Here is a 14,880-nt window from a genome sequence, read left to right as displayed (position 1 = left end):
GCAGAGAGGGCGGGCTGGCCTGCGCTCGGCGGGCTCCCGGGGAGACTTCTCTCTTTCCGTTTCTCGATCCTCGGAGACTGTCGGGTCGGGGGGCTGCGCGCCCCACCCGACCCGCGGGGGTGGAAGCTGCACGTGTGCCGGGAGGGGGGCGAGGGCGGGGCGCACCCGCTCCGGGGACCCGGCGCCGGTGCTGTCGGCCAGGTTCTCGTCCGCGCGCCGCCCGCCCATCTACCCTGGGCCGGGCCGGAGGCCGAAGCCGCCCGCCCCGCGTCCCCCGCGCATTCCAGTCGCGCCACCGCCCGGCCACGGCGCGGACGCGGCTGGGGACAGATGGGGACACGGTGGGACAGACGACGCGGCAGGCCCGGGCCAACCAGCCACAGGGTCCCCCCAAAAGGAGAGTGGACGCCCTGCTAAGAAGTGGGACGGGCCGGCGGTGGGAAAGGGTCCCCTCGGAAAGAGCGTCCCCGCGTGAGCTGGGGCCCTTGGTGAGCCGGAGAGATTTCGAAGTGGACCCGGGGAAGCTGCCCCCGTGGAGAACCGGGATTCACGGCCGCCTGCCCCTCAGGCTGCTCCTAATTGGGAGGTAATTTCGAGCGATAGTTAAGGAATCCGGTTAGTTCAAGTATTGGAAGTTGGTTCTAGAGGGTCTCGGGTGACCTCACATCGCCCCAGGCTGGGGAGGCAGAGCCAGGGCGAGGCCCGTAAGCGCTCTGCGCTCCTGGAAAGTATCGAAAGCCCAGCTAGGGCGCAGAAACGATGGGGATCGAGGGCAGGTTGTCGGTCACGTGACTCGATCCAGACCCGGGGGTCGTCGGTCACGTGACTCGGTCCAGCTTGAGGGCAGGTTGTCGGTCACGTGAGTCGATCCAGACCGAGAGGTGTGTCTCACTGCTACACACGCACGCACACGCACACACATCACCGCCTCCAGGTTTTACTCAGACTGCTCCAGTGACTTGCCCATATCAGACCTTCAAAGTTCATCCAAGTTTATCTTTACCTCCCGTTTGCCTTGTGAACTGGGAAGAGAAGGTGTTTTCCACAACCTGGAGACTCCCCAACCTGGCGACAGTCAGTAAATGCTGGTAACTGATGGACTCACCACCTAGTCCGCAGGAGGGACCTGAGGGTAGAGGCTGAGGAAGCGGGCAGAGCTGAGTTCTGCCGTCCCCCACAAAGCCCCACTGAGGTCTCCCCCCATCGTATTCTCCCTGGGTACACACCCCCTCTCCCACTGCCGCTGGGCTGAGCAGAACCTCTCCGACCACAGTGAAGGTGTTTTTATGCATCCAATAAATCTATCCTAGGAGCAATCAGGTCTCCTTTTCCCTGTTGCCTAGGAGACCTAACTTCGTGAGGCTGCTCTTCAGTTGTGCCAGGCACTCTGGTCACTAAAGAGAAGGAAGCTATTTCCTGTCCGCAATATTTGTTTGTTAAAGAGACCTGGAACTAGAGAGTAAAAATAACAACGGCCCAAAAGTCACTAATCATTACAGACATTCCGAGTAAAACACAATGAACTGCCACTTTTTAATCCATTGCACTGATACAGATTTTTAAAAATCTATTAAGAGAAATTATCCAAAATCTGAAAATAAGACCAAAAGGATGGCGCTCCTTTCAACCTCGTTTTGAAGCGTTGTTTAAAAGCTCAAGGATTACTTACTTTTCTAGGAGAAGTTTCTGTTGTTTGATGTTGCTGTTTACTATTAATGAAAAGCTGAGTCTCTATAAGGTTATGTACCAACTTGTAGATTTGTGCCTGGTAGAGATGCAAATAATCTTTGCCCCAAAGAAAAGGTAACTTCAAAGGTTAGAATTATTTCCCTGTAGGACATTACCATGTTTATATCTAGCCTAGCAATCTTATTTTAATATAGGTTAAGGACTCTGTAAACCCATTTCCCCAAATGGTCTTTGAATCAGCTTTTTCATCTTACAGACGTCCTCATTAGTTAATGAGGTGAGTAAACTTTTGGCCCATGTGCATGCCATATTTGTAGAAAGATGTGAGAGTCATATTTAACTTTGGAAAATTATACTCGGGGAAGTCTGACAAGAACAGGAATTTTTGCCGGCTTATGGAGAGACACGTACCCTCGCGCGCTGATTCGGGGCGTCCGGGTTGGAAAAAGCTCTTTGGAAGGCAATTTGGCCGTTGTTGTTGAAACTGAAAGTGCACAGCAATTCCTCTTGTGACCCAACAATTCCTCTTCTAGGAGTAAGTCCCGAGAAACATTTCCACACAGGCACTTAGAGAAATGTGCAGTGTTTGCCACGGTGAGAAAGTGGAAAGGACTTCAGTGGCCATCAGAAGTGGAAAGGACTTCAGTGGCCATCAGAAGTGGAAAGGACTTCAGTGGTCATCAAAAGTGGAATGGAATATAGACTGGATGAACAACAAGGTCCTAGTGTGTAGCACGGGGAACTATAGTCAACATCCTGGGATAAACCATCATGGAAAAGAATAGAAAAAAGAATGTATATGTGTGTGTGTAACTGAGTCACTTTGCTGTACTGCGGAAATTAACATTGTAAATCAGCTACACTTCAATTAAAAAATACTTTTAAAAAGTGGAATGAACAAATTAGTGGCACATACGTGTGATAGAATACTCTAGAGCCACAGAAGATGAATCAGCCCTAAAAGTGTGGCTAGATCTCAAAAACAAAATGTCAGTGGGAAAACACTGTCAATGAAAATGACTATGGGTACAGCACAGTTATATGGACGTATATGACAAAACAATACTAAGTGGAAAGGTACCTGCCACATCCTTCAAGGTGCCTATGGGGTAGTGAGCAAAGTCAAGATGGGAAGATGTCAGCAGGGACTTCTGCTTTATCTGTAGTGTTCTTGTGTACATTTCTGAATTAAGATGCATGTATTACTTGTGTAACATTTTAAAGGGGTATCTCGGCGCTGTGGGAGTTTGGAAGTAAAGAGCCAGCGTGTGCCCAGTGCTTGACTCTGGGAAGTGGGATTAGGTCCTAGTGAGCTTTTCTTCTCAGGCTTTTTCTGTTACTTAAATATTAGATGATGACGGTGATGAGAGAATCTCTGACGTAAGTACTAGAACTTCTAGTCCAGCCCAGCCACCAAGTCCAGTGTATCATCTCACACGGCGTACCTGAACTCTCTTTGCCTGGGTTTGCCTCTCCATGTATCAGGAATTGAACACAAAAAATATAAGAAGTCCATGTCTGCTGTGAGGACAAATAAAATGATAGAGGGCAGGCAGGGTGCTGGTACACCTCTGAGGACCTGTGTTGCGTAAACGTCAGGAACAGACACAGAAAAGACGAGTGGTTTCAGGTTGTAAATCGGGCTGACTGGGTAGCCTGGTGCCTGAGGCTACATAATACAATGTGAAACCGGGGAACAAAGCTCTCTGGGTCACCTGCCTGTCTGCCAAGGTGGGTAGAATTACGAAGGTGTGTCCGAGGAGGAGCCCTGGTTGTAGGCAAGCGCTTGGGAAACCAGATACTTTAATCTGATTCTTAAGAGTAACAAATGGGAATAAAAGAAAGGCTTCATGAAATTCAAGGCCTTTACTTGGAAGGGATGGTCGTTTTTCTGTTTACTTTTCTCCTGTGGCTGTTTTGTTTGGGCTTAGGTTGTTTTGTAAGTTCTGTCCTTGCTCCCTAACACTCACAGTTAAGAAAAGAAGGAGCAAAGGTTGGTGGTCACTCCAGGTCACCCTCCGTGTCCCCCTCGTTCTGCATCAGAAAACATGGGGGCTCAAGCCAGGAGGTTAGACGGGGCTGGGGAGGCGTTCCTGGCCGCAGCGGGGCCCTAACCACACCTGTTCCTCAATTCGTAACCACCCCACCCCCATGCTACCGCCGCCATATGCAAAGTTGGAGCTAGAGTGTCTTTTCCATCACTGCCTGTGCTTGTGATGAGTTGGGTAAACTAGTTACAGGGGCACCGTGATTTTTAAAAAATTTTTATTGGAATATAGTTGATTTACAGTGTTGTGTTCGTTTCTGCCGTACAGCAAAGTCACTCAGTTATACATATACACGCATCCACTCTTGTTTAGATTCTTTTCCCATATAGGTCATTACACAGTGTTGGGTAGAGTTTCCTGTGCTCTTCAATAGGTCCTTATTAGTTATCTGTTTCATATATAGCCGTGTGTATATGTCAATCCCAGTCTCCCAGTTTATCTCCCCCGGCACCGTAACCATGAGTTTGTCTTCTACATCTGTGACTCTGTTTCTCTTTTGCAAATAAGTTCATTTGTACCATTTTTTAAGATTCCACATATAAGCAGTATCATACATTTGTCTTTCTCTGTCTGACTTACACCACTCAGTAGGACAATCTCTAGGTCCATCCATGTCGCTACAAAAGGCATTAGTTCGTTCCTTTTAATGGCTGAGGAATAATTCACTTTGAGTTCCGCCCACGGGAGGCGGGGCAGTGAAGGCCCTGCAAACATAGCTCTCCTTCCTCCCTCATCAAATGAAAAGCAGTGGTGAGGCCTCAGCGCTGTGAATGCTTTCGGCACAGTGGCTGGTCTGACGCTCATGTCAGCCCTCAGGGGTAGGGAGGAGAGCTGCCCCTGCAGGTGAGGAAACTGGGGCTCCCAAAGGGGCTGAAGTGCTCCTGGACCCACGGCTGGCCGCAGACCGAGGCCTCCCGGCTGACCCCACAGCCTCCTCCGGCTGTGGTCCAGCCGCCCTGGCTTCCTCTGCTGGCTCCAGAGAATCTCCTATGCGGACGGTGGGTGTCAGGCTCGCGGGCCTAGTGGGCCTTACCTGCCCCAATGCCCCGCTGGACTGAGGAGTCCCACATCCTTTAGAACAGTGATTCTCAAGCCCTAATAGGCCTGCGAATCCCCTGGGAGCTTGTGAAAAAGCAGATCCTGATTCAGTGGGTGGGGCCTGAGAGTCTGCATTTCTGACAAGTTCCCAGGAGGCCCCGGAGCTCATTTTCTGCAGAGGCCGCTCTGAGTAGCAAGGTTGATTCTAGCTTCAACCAGACAAAGCAAGTCTGGCGTCGGGCAACCCGTTGTACCATCTCACGGTGTCCTCACCGTTCATGACTGTAACTAAGCGTTAATTATGTTTTCCTGGCTGGAATGTCATCCCCACGAGGACAGGGACAATGACCGTCTCCTTCATACTGGTACATACTGGTACATACTGGTACACCCAGTGCCTAACACAGTGCCTGGCACGTGATAGATGCTCACTAAATATCTGCTGAATGAATAAGGTGAGTGAGGGACACGAATGACTGAGCCACCAAAACGCCGCCGTCCCCCGATTCCCAGCAATGAGACATTTGGGGGGGTTCATAGTCTTATCATCAAATCCGTATTTTCCTGGAGACCCAAATTCCATGCATCAAGCCATCTAAAAGGGGTTCATGGTGATCATCTCTTCGGAATGGGATCACAGACTTCTTATTTTCCTTTGTGCACTTTCCATGTTTTCCAAATTTAATGCAATAGGTGAGCATTACTGCAGTAATTCAAAGGAAATTTAAAGTTCCTCTAAGCAGATTCTCTCTTGGTCACTTCTGCTTTATCACCACAGACGCTGAGCTGGCTGTACTGTAATCAGTCACTGTGTTCAGTGTCTCCGTTTCCAGACTATAAAGTAAGGTTGGGCTGGAGATGACCACTGCGCCCCACTGGGAGGTGAATTCTCTCTGAATTTGTCTTTTCGTCCATGTATTCCTTCTCATCCCTCTTACTTGCAAGGAATCCTAATCTCATATCCACTGACCTCACCTCTGTGGGTTCTTGCCACCCGGAATACCATTCCACGATACCCCTTTTCTGAGGACGGAATTTGTTGCTTAAGTCCTGAATAACAGACTTCCCCGCTGCAGCTGAGGTGTTTACATAAACTTAAGTCACCATTTTTTAACGTGATGCTGAGAAAACTCAATGAAAACCCAAGACTGTTTAAGACTATCTGTCTTAGTCACAGCATGAAATAATCCTGTTGGGAAGGGCTGCTGGAGTTTTACACTTCTCAGTGTAAAATTTTTTTTACATTTACATACTGTAAAACATTACGTTACAGTAAATAATGATCAATTAACTGTAGCGAATGTTGGTTGTAAAGTTATTCGTGCTCCTGGGGGTAGAGATGTTGTGCTGGATATATCTGCATTGGTTGCATCACACAACCCAGAGTCTAGACTGGTACCCTGGGCACATTTCATTCTATGAGTGAATGAAAAGGAGACGGAGGTGCTTCCAGCTTGTTCAAGAAATCAAGGGGGGAGGTTTGGGTCGATGTTCACATCCTTTGACATCCAATCATATCTATATGCCCCAGCCTCCCGTCAGTTTTGTGCAGCGTCCATATCCACTCACACCATCGGCCACTTAGCACGAGGTGAGAGAGAATCCCTAGGTAAGAAGACCAGGGCTGAATCCCACTGCCCCTCACTTTATGCAGATGTTTCTGAAAAGATGTGGACTAAGTACGTGTCTATAAATTTGATTGAAAGGAGCAGAAATCTGTAAAGGGAGGATGCATGTGGCCGCTCAGCCTCACCCACATCGAGGGCTTGATTTGTCCCCAACGGCGTTACTGAGTAGCAAGGACCTACTTTGGGGGGAAATTATCTGATTTGGGCCATTTAAGAAAGGAAATATGGGGCAGTTCTGGGGCTCAGCAGGTGTTTGGAGAGGCGGGCATCCTGTCCACAGCAGAGGGCAGGCAGGGGTCCATGAGGCTCCTGAGCCGGTGAGGACAGAACGAGCAGCTCCTGACCGCCTGCAATCCCATGGGCGTGGCTTCCACGGGGCGGGGTGTGCCGGCAGCCATTTGTCCTCCGGATTCCGGATTCCCACTTCACTTCGCACCCACCTTCCAGAGCATCCCTGCTGCCACGCTCCCGGCCACACCCCCAGGTGACAGCCTCTTCCTTTCCCCTCTTTCCAAGGCATAAACTCTTTCTCCTGCCCCACTGTGTCCTTCCTTTTGGAATCTCAAGAGCATCCTTCTGGGGCGGGAGACCCTTGTTTCTCTTCGCCTTTTTGACACGACAATTCGAGTTCTTCCTGAGTGTGAGTCTAAGGAAATGAGAGCAAATGTCCATCAAGGTCATGTTTGAAGTTATCATACACAGGAGTCACAGGTGACCCTCCTTTATTTTTCTTTTTTTCTTCCTTTGCGGTACGCGGGCCTCTCACTGCTGTGGCCTCTCCCGTTGCGGAGCACAGGCTCCGGACGTGCAGGCTCAGCGGCCATGGCTCACAGGCCCAGCCGCTCCGCGGCATGTGGGATCCTCCCGGACCGGGGCACGAACCCATGTCCCCTGCATCGGCAGGCGGACTCTCAACCACTGCGCCACCAGGGAAGCCCAACCCTCCTTTCTAAGGCTGATACCCACATCCTGATTTCCTCTTTGGCTTTTGTGGACATTTGTATTTTCATTCCCAGATGGGCGCAGCGCAGGCAAGGCCATGTTCATAGAGCCTCTGAGTTTAGTCTCTTCTCTCTGACTCTCTGATCCGCCTGGATGTTGACTTCCACGTGGCAGCCCGAGTGACTTCACTCGGTTGTCTGCACATCCCAAGTATTTCAGCTAATTGTCAACTTTCTGCTATCCGTTATCTCGGGACTGTGAGTACCTCACTGATGGGGCTTAAACAGGCACAAAGCATTCAGTGAACTGAAACCAGAATAAAGGCTCAGGGCAACGGCACAGATGCCCATGCCGTGGTTCAAGGAGTTGACTTTTACAGAAGTAAGTACATTTGTATTCGTTGTTATGGTGAATTGTTCTGACCCTCATCCAGACAGGAAAATAATGGAAGTTTCTTTTCCCAAGTGCTCCTGAACGCAAACATTCCAGATGACCTGGCCTCAGCTGGCCCAGAGCAGAAGTCGTAAGATTGAAGAAATAAGTAAATAAATTTTTAAAGAGATGGAGGGACCACTGCTTTCCGAAAACATCCGATTCGGGCCAGTGATTGAAGATGAGCTCAGGACGTGTGGAACGTTTGCTTCCTCCTTACTTAAAATTGTTTAAGTTGCTTCTATTGACCCTCTAAGCGAGAAGAGAGTGTGTGTGTGGAACGTTCATGCTTGAGGGACCTTCTCTCCTCCATCGTCTCCCCAGATATATATATATATATATATATATATATATATATATATATATATGCCCACATATATTCTAGAAAACCAGTGCTAGTCTGATGTCCAACTCTGGGCAGAGCGCAGTTTAGAAGGTAAGCAATTGCAGACGCTCTGTCAAGCTTTGCTCTTTGTTAATAATCTATTTACAGGTCAGCACACCGGCACCTCCTTTGAGCCTGATTATACTCCTAACCCTCCAAGTTCAATGTCAGCAGATCCCGGTCTGACAGTAAGTGAGATTGCTTTCTGGGTTTGCTAGTGTACCGCATTTGAAAGACAGACTCCGCCCATAGCAGCTGCTATGGTGGAGCCCGCACTGTCCCTTGCAGGATGGTTTTATTAAAGGCCATCTCCCTGGGAGAACTGGTCTACCTGGGTGGCAGTGTGGCCCTGTTCCAGGCAAATGGCCAAGGTCTGCATGATCTCCACGTACTTCACCCCTGTAACCGTGACCTCCTGGATATTAGGCACTGTCTAGTCTTCAATGATAATAGCTCTTGGTGATTAATTTTGCTGCTTTTGATCGCTTCCGGGGAAACGGGTTTTGACATGTAGTCAGTATCTTTCAAACTGAGAGCAAATGGAATTGAGGAGACTGTTTTCCAATTTATCCCAACAATTTAAAGTCCCATGTTAGAAAAATGCAATTCTTCCTGGAATACAAACACATACCAAGGGTTCAATTACTTATTATGACAACTTCCTTCCAAAAAGTGTTTGAAGTGGCTTCCAAAACAACGAATAAAAGAATGAAATTGACAGCTAAGGATTTGGGGCAGAAACCGAGCATTACCTAAATCACCTCATTTTCCCATTTCTCTGGCTGCTCATTTCACCCCAAGAGGCATAAGAAATGAGGAAGGATGACCATCGGGGAAAATAACATAGAATCTGGGAATACCCTGTTTAAGTCATAGGCTCACAGGAAAACATTATTTAGACCATTTTTTACACCATTTAACTGTTATATACAAATCTAGAATTAAAAGCATTTTAATAAGGTGGGTAAAAATATTTACACATATTCCAAATGATCACGCGTTAGATGCTGCATCGTACAGGAGGCTTGCACCGTCCACCTCCTTCTGCCTGCAAGGTTTCTTCCTTAATAGCTGAACTTTTCCTCTGAATTGGCTCCCAGCTGGGAGAACAGTCAGTGTTTTCAAACAAAAGGCACTTCCAGGAACTCCTAAGTCAAAGAACTGGTCCAGAATTCTTTCAGTTGTGGGGAGTGGGCAGGAGGGAACTTTTCTGTCTCCTCTGAATCCAGTACTTGGTGGTCCCCTGCTTCTTTAGTGAAACAACAAAATGGCCGGAAAACACTTAAAAAAATGTTTCTATGACAACGTGGTATGAATGAGCACACTTCCTAAGGAAATGAAACTCCTAAAAGCTTCTGTGACTTTACTGGTGATCTCAAGAGAAGGCTTTTTCTGTTTGGTTGGTTTTTTGTTTTTTTCTTTTCAGTTCACTGATTATAAATCCAGGTTCAAAACTTAGGACTCTTTACCCAAATAAGCAGTTATTTTTTTTACGTGTCATTTTTTTCACCCCTCCAATTTAATTTTTTTAAATATTCATCAACACAATCTCCCTTTCCTTGTAAAAATCCCTCCTTGTCACCTGTCCATCTCTTTTCACCACTCACTCCTTCACTGACTCAACAGATTTTTTATTGTCGGGTCATAAATCTAGTGAGAACAGCACCAAAATGAGCAGGAATTTGTCTGAACTTTTGGTGCTTCTTCAGAAAAGATAAACAACCCCTCTGGATCTTGAGAAGTAACCAGGTGGTCTGGGTTTTCCTTTATGTTTTTTATTTTTATTTATTTAAAAATTTTCTTGAACTGTAGTTGATTTACAATGTTGTGTTAATTTCTGCTGTACAGCAAAGTGACTCAGTTATACATATATATGTATATTCTTTTTCCTATTCTTTTCCATTATGGTTTATCACAGGATATTGAATATAGTTCCCTGTGCTCTACAGTAGGACCTTGTTGTTTATCCATCTTATATATACTAGTTTGCATCTGCTAATCACAAACTCCCAGTCCAGCCCTCCCCCAGCCCCACCCCCTTGGCAACCACAAGTCTGTTCTCTATGTCTGTGAGTCTTCCTTTATGTTTTTTTAAATTTAGATTTGTTAGCCCGAGAGATCAGGAATTCCTGGCTCTTGAGGACTGGGAGAGAGGGAAGATGATATTCTAGAAGCTGGTCAGGTACCTCTGATGAGTGCATCTATCAATTTTTAATGCCACCAGGGTTTAATTTCAAAGTGGAAGAAATTTGTGGCAGACTGGAAGCAGTAGCTGCCGCATCCCTGACTGTAATCGGTGTGAGCTCTTTAGAGCCCTGTTTCATTTTTAGGAGATGGCCATGCTGTCCATTCCTTTTCTAGAATGCACCCTGGAGATAAGGCTTGGGGTATTTGCTGCACAGCCAGACGTCAGACCATTCATTTCTGCACCAATTTTTCTCCCCCATTTTAAGGGACCTTTCTCTGTGGTAATGAGCTCACTTACAGATTGATATCTCTAGGGGCCCCCGTGTGGGACCTGTGTAGTAAATTTAGAGCAGCACATTCAATTTGTCATAGCAAATACCTCCTGTTCTCTTTATAAAATTCACATACACATGTCTTGTCCTGGATTTAGTTAGCTTGTTGACTAGTGGAAACACTCATCAAGGAGAGAAGCTGTGGGTATGTCACTTTATGAACAGGAATTTCCCAAACTTCCAATTTCATTCTTCAGATGAAAAGAATGAACACCACATGGTAAACTTTTGCCGTAAGAGTTTTGCTGAAACGCACTACTAATTTTCAGCAGTCAAGAGCATTGTGTCTGAAAGAAAGGAAGAGATAGGGAAACACAGTCAGCTCTCACAATAGATTGAGAGTGACCGTGCGAACGACGAGGATAAAGATGAAAATAACCGTGTCCTTCTTTCCCCCCTTTTCACCCTAGTGTGCCGTTTGTTTGCATCTTCAGTGCCAGGCGGGGGTCTTTCCCAGGTGCCTCCCCAGAGCCAGCCGTCCACGTTCTGCACAGCCAGGCATCCTCTCAGGGGACAGCTCTGGAGCACTCGCATCTTTTCTTTAAGGAGCACAAAGACCTCGAGGTTGCTTTCTTTCTGTTTTGCATCACTTCCCTGACTAATACAGACACACTGTATTTGCATAACATAGTTTTGGTCCGCATGGGACCCGAGCTCCAGCTTCCTGAATATGCATTTTATTCTGTGCGATGTCTGAACGTTGCAGCTCTAATCTCATCACCAGCCTGTGTACTTCCACTGAGTTATTCTCCAGGCTTTAGAACCGCACCTCCAATTTGTAAGCTGAGCTAACGATTACATTTTCATCTCTGAAAGATGTTAAATGAAAGCATGCTTTGTGGGGAGAATAAATTGAAGATCTCAGCATGAGTGGCCCCCGACCCCCAGCCCAACGTCTCTGCTTGCTCAGTGGAGGCTGGAGCATAAACTCCCCTTTCTCTCGAACATTCATCTTCACCCAGAGAACCTTGCGGGAACTACGCTCTTAATACAGCACTGTTTGGCCCCCTTCACTGAGATGCTTTCATTTGATCTGCCCAGAGAATAACCATTTCGCAGCCTTGGAGACAGAGTTCAGTGATTGAAGCACCAGCCGATGGAAACGGCGTGGGACCCCAGATAGCTGGGATCGATGAAGAAACTGTCCATCCCTAAAAGAACAGGACAACAGACAGGCTGCAGTTGCAAAAACTACAATCAGAATTTCGCTGAGGTAGGTCAAAGGCAGAGTCAGAATCACTCTTCCAAGTCATTTCCATTTCTTTGCGTTCTCACTTAGGGTTAGCTGCTTTGGGGCCAATTGCTTTGCCCAAATGATTTCGTTTAACCCTTAGCACAATCCTTGGAGGTTGATTTTTTTTTTTTTTAATCCTCATTATACAGTTGAGGAGCCGGAAGCAAGTGACTTTCTCTAGGTTCCACGGTAAGGGAGGGATCAGAGTCGAGTCACTGGGTCTGTGGGTTTGCAGTAATGTGCAGGTTCAACTGTCACCCAATCCTGGGTCTATCCCTTCAGTGTCTTCAGGCCGGTTTTCTAAGACCTTCCAGGGCAAGACCACACTCACGTCAAACCTCCTTCTGCCAACTATGTGCTTTGCCAGCTGACACTTCCTCTTATGGCTTTTTTTTTTACCTCGGGACCCGCTTTCTGACAAGATGGGCGTTTTCTACACCAGGCTCATCACCAGAATCATCTGGGGTGCTTATTAAAAATAGAAGGGCCCCCACAAAAAATAGAGGTGCCCCAGCATCTCTTGGAGACTCCGATTCATGGAGCTGGGGGTGGGCAGGGACCCACAAGTTTCTTTGTGTAATTCTGATAAATAATCAAGTTGGGGAAGAGATGTCATTTCCCCAAAGTTTTTGACCCATGCACCCCCTTCATGTAATATATAATCTGAAAACTCCTTCAAAAGTAAAAAAACTCCTTCAATATTAAAAAAAAATTTATATGATGTTCGCTAAAAGTCATTTTAATTTTAGTATCTTATTTCAGATCAATATGATATCAAAGGATGTCAGAAAGTATTTCTAATGTAATATTAATGATGATCATAATTTGTAAGATGCATTTTTACTTTTCCTCCCTTCACGAGTGACTTGTGATATGTAACATACTTTAATTTTATACAAAAACGAACACACAGTTTTTTGGCAAACCAATTTTTAAATGATTTTTATATTGTGTTTGGTTTGGGCAAACAACAAATATTACAATGCAGCTTGAAATTTAACCATGTTAAGGGCATCAAAAGTGGACCATGGGGCTTCCCTGGTGGCGCAGTGGTTGAGAGTCCGTCTGCCGATGCAGGGGACGCGGGTTCGTGCCCCGGGCCGGGAAGATCCCACATGCGGTGGAGCGGCTGGGCCCGTGAGCCATGGCCGCTGAGCCTGCGTGTCCAGAGCCTGTGCTCCGCAACGGGAGAGGCCACGACAGTGAGAGGCCCGCGTACCGCAAAAAAAAAAAAAAAAAAAAAAGTGGACCATGGACTTAATTTTTAAAGAATTTTCATATTTTGTTTCAAAATGATAAGATAAGGGAGAGGGTGTTTCTTTTGTTAGATTTTAATTTCAATAAATGGAAAAGCAATTGGATACAATGATTACTGTTTTTTCTCTTTTAGACAATGGTCTGGATATCCTGAACTGACATCCTGTAAGAATTTCAATGTATTGAACGTAACTGGTAAAATTTTGGAAGCTTATGTGAGGAATGATTGTTATTTTCTTCATAAACTTGGATTTAAATGTCCGTATTCCAAATGCTTTGTTGATTTAACCAATGGCCCATTGCGGGCATGAATTACACAGTGTAAAACTAAGATGAAAAATCACGTAAATGCTGTCAGGAGAGGCAGCGCGGCCTGCTGTTCTCAGCGAACCGGGTGATAAAGTCCCATCCCTCCTCCACGGCCGCCACGGGGCCTCCCTCCTGAGTTCTCAGAGCTGCAAGCTGTCCAGTAGTAAAGGGGAAATCTCTGAATAGCTATTTTGTTCATTTATGATTTTAAAACGAAAGTAGCAGCAGGTGCTGTCAGCACCTTCATGACTTGACCCTCTGGAACAGGTTCAGAGACGCTCCTGGGGACCCGGGAAGGGGTCGGGAGGCTCTGCGGCTCCTGGTACCTCAGCGAGGTTCTCAGTCCCAACCGCCCATCAGAGTCATCGGGGCAACTTTTAAAAGATGGGTGCCCAGGCCCAGCGCAGCCCATTAACCAGACTCTTTGGTGGAAGCTTCCAGTGTCAGGACCAGTCTCCGCAGGTGATTCCAATGTGTGGCTGTGAGCCAGCAGCCCAAGGGGATGAATCGGACACTGTGACAGGCTTAGCGGTGGAAGGAGTTTGGGGGCAATTAGGCCTAAGGCCTGAAACCCCATCAGGATCCTGGCCTTCTCCCCGATGCTCCGTGTCTTCAAGGAGTCCACAGCGCCTTGAGGAAAGCACACACACCCAAAAAAGCATTCTGCCTGAAGGATTTTGAAACTTGCCTGCAAGTCACTGTTAAAGATGACACCTTTGCACATGCAGGTTTTGGAGGCCACGCCCACATCACTGAGCACGCTGTCACCACCACCCCCGCCAGTACAGGGTGCTCCCCAGGTCCCGCTTGAGGACAGTGTCTTGTAGGAGATGCCAGCTCCACCCACACACGTTCCCGAGCGCTGGCTCTGTGCCCGGCCTCACACTGACCCCTGACAACATGCAGATGAAGCTGTGGCCCTGCCCCAAGAACCTCCATCCAGTCGGGGACAGATGAGCAGATCAGGGGTTACAGCCACTGTGCTGAGAGCCGAGACGGGGGTGCCGGCAGCATCCTCACCGCTGCCACCGTCCCAAAGGTGACATGGGTGGGGAGCCAGCATTTGAGCAATTTCACCTTCTTTGTACATTCAGATATATTATATAGAAACCTATAGAATGCATTAAAATATCTAGTTCGCACGTGTCTGTGTGTATGTACCTGTGTGGGTGTGTATATATACAGCTTTTGTTGTTGTTTACAGAACAGACGAGCAACCGCAAAGTATTCCATGGGAAACTTCCTTCCACTGCAAGTAATGGGCTCATTTCAAATAGTGCCTAAACGTGTCATCTTTGGATCAGGGGCTTGTGGGAGAAGAGGCTGGGTAAGTGGGTTGGAGCTGACGTGGGAGCTCTGCATGCCAGGCTGGGCATTGTCTAGAGGTGTTATTCTGAAC

The 14,880-nt window shown here is 47.2% G+C and overlaps 1 long non-coding RNA gene across 2 annotated transcripts; it reads left to right on the top strand.

Annotated features, from left to right (window-relative positions):
- The first annotated feature begins 32 nt into the window (after positions 1 to 32).
- LOC115866206 (uncharacterized) lies at positions 33 to 14,616 on the top strand. 2 transcript variants are annotated; one of them, XR_011377865.1, is made up of 5 exons: positions 33 to 586; positions 8,271 to 8,350; positions 11,092 to 11,245; positions 11,723 to 11,894; positions 13,306 to 14,616. It is a non-coding gene; the product is annotated as an uncharacterized lncRNA (long non-coding RNA). The 2 variants fall into 2 exon arrangements; XR_009565817.2 differs by lacking the exon at positions 8,271 to 8,350.
- The last annotated feature ends 264 nt before the right edge of the window (positions 14,617 to 14,880 follow it).

This window comes from Globicephala melas, chromosome 11, assembly GCF_963455315.2.
Source record: "Globicephala melas chromosome 11, mGloMel1.2, whole genome shotgun sequence".
Taxonomy (NCBI): domain Eukaryota; kingdom Metazoa; phylum Chordata; class Mammalia; order Artiodactyla; family Delphinidae; genus Globicephala; species Globicephala melas.
This window is presented reverse-complemented; position numbering and strand designations above follow the sequence as displayed.